General features: G+C 53.9%; 1 pseudogene; it reads right to left on the bottom strand.

The window, feature by feature from the left end:
* Positions 1 to 363: 363 nt before the first annotated feature.
* LOC132916155 (5S ribosomal RNA) lies at positions 364 to 485 on the bottom strand (annotated as a pseudogene).
* Positions 486 to 803: the final 318 nt, after the last annotated feature.

Genomic DNA, 803 nt, shown 5'->3' with positions numbered 1-803 from the left:
CTCTTACCGACTAAAACCACCACGTGGCTGCTCGTACGCACAGGGAAGAGGGCCCAGGGGTATCACGGTTGAAAGTCTCCTGTAAGCCCTCCTCTCAGCGTCTTCCCCTCCTAGTGCGGAGAGGATGCGTTTGTGACTCCCGGGGCAGCCAACCCCGGGGTCATCGTCATCTTTTTTGTCGGATCCGTTGGGGGAGATGGCGGCCTCTCCCCGTTGCGTCTGCTGCTTTTTCTCGCGTCGTATTCTTGCCGGGTGGCCGGCTCGGACCCCCAGCCGCTCCGCCCCTTCGCGAGCATGATCCGCCCGCAGAAGTCCCGGGCTGCCTCGTAGTCCGACCGGCTCCGTAGCAGCAGCGCCTGAAAACACCAACACCACACGGAGTTCCAAAGCGGTCACCCATCCCTGGGCCCTATCCGTGCCCAACGTTGCTTAACTTTCGTGATCGGACGGGAACGAGTGCACTCAACGTGGCTAGGGGCGTTGGTAGCAATGTTACCTTGAGACTAAAAGAACCCCCGAAACCAACGTCGCACGTGTACCGCTTATGGTCTGTCATCGACGCGTTCTTTTGTCTATGCGCTATCGATGACCTTAGCGCTTGAGAAAACCAAATACCAGATGTAGAGTTTTCTTAGAAGTGGCGATCACTTGAACAATTTTTAACTATCGTGGAGGCGCAACGACTTTTATAAAAGCCTGAAATTTGCATGTCTCGTTATACCACGCATAATAGTTTGCGATGTGCAATTAACAACTAACATCTGATATTTATGCACCGTCAATATGCATATCCTATCGCTGCA

This window comes from Bombus pascuorum, chromosome 1, assembly GCF_905332965.1.
Source record: "Bombus pascuorum chromosome 1, iyBomPasc1.1, whole genome shotgun sequence".
Lineage (NCBI taxonomy): Eukaryota > Metazoa > Arthropoda > Insecta > Hymenoptera > Apidae > Bombus > Bombus pascuorum.
This window is presented reverse-complemented; position numbering and strand designations above follow the sequence as displayed.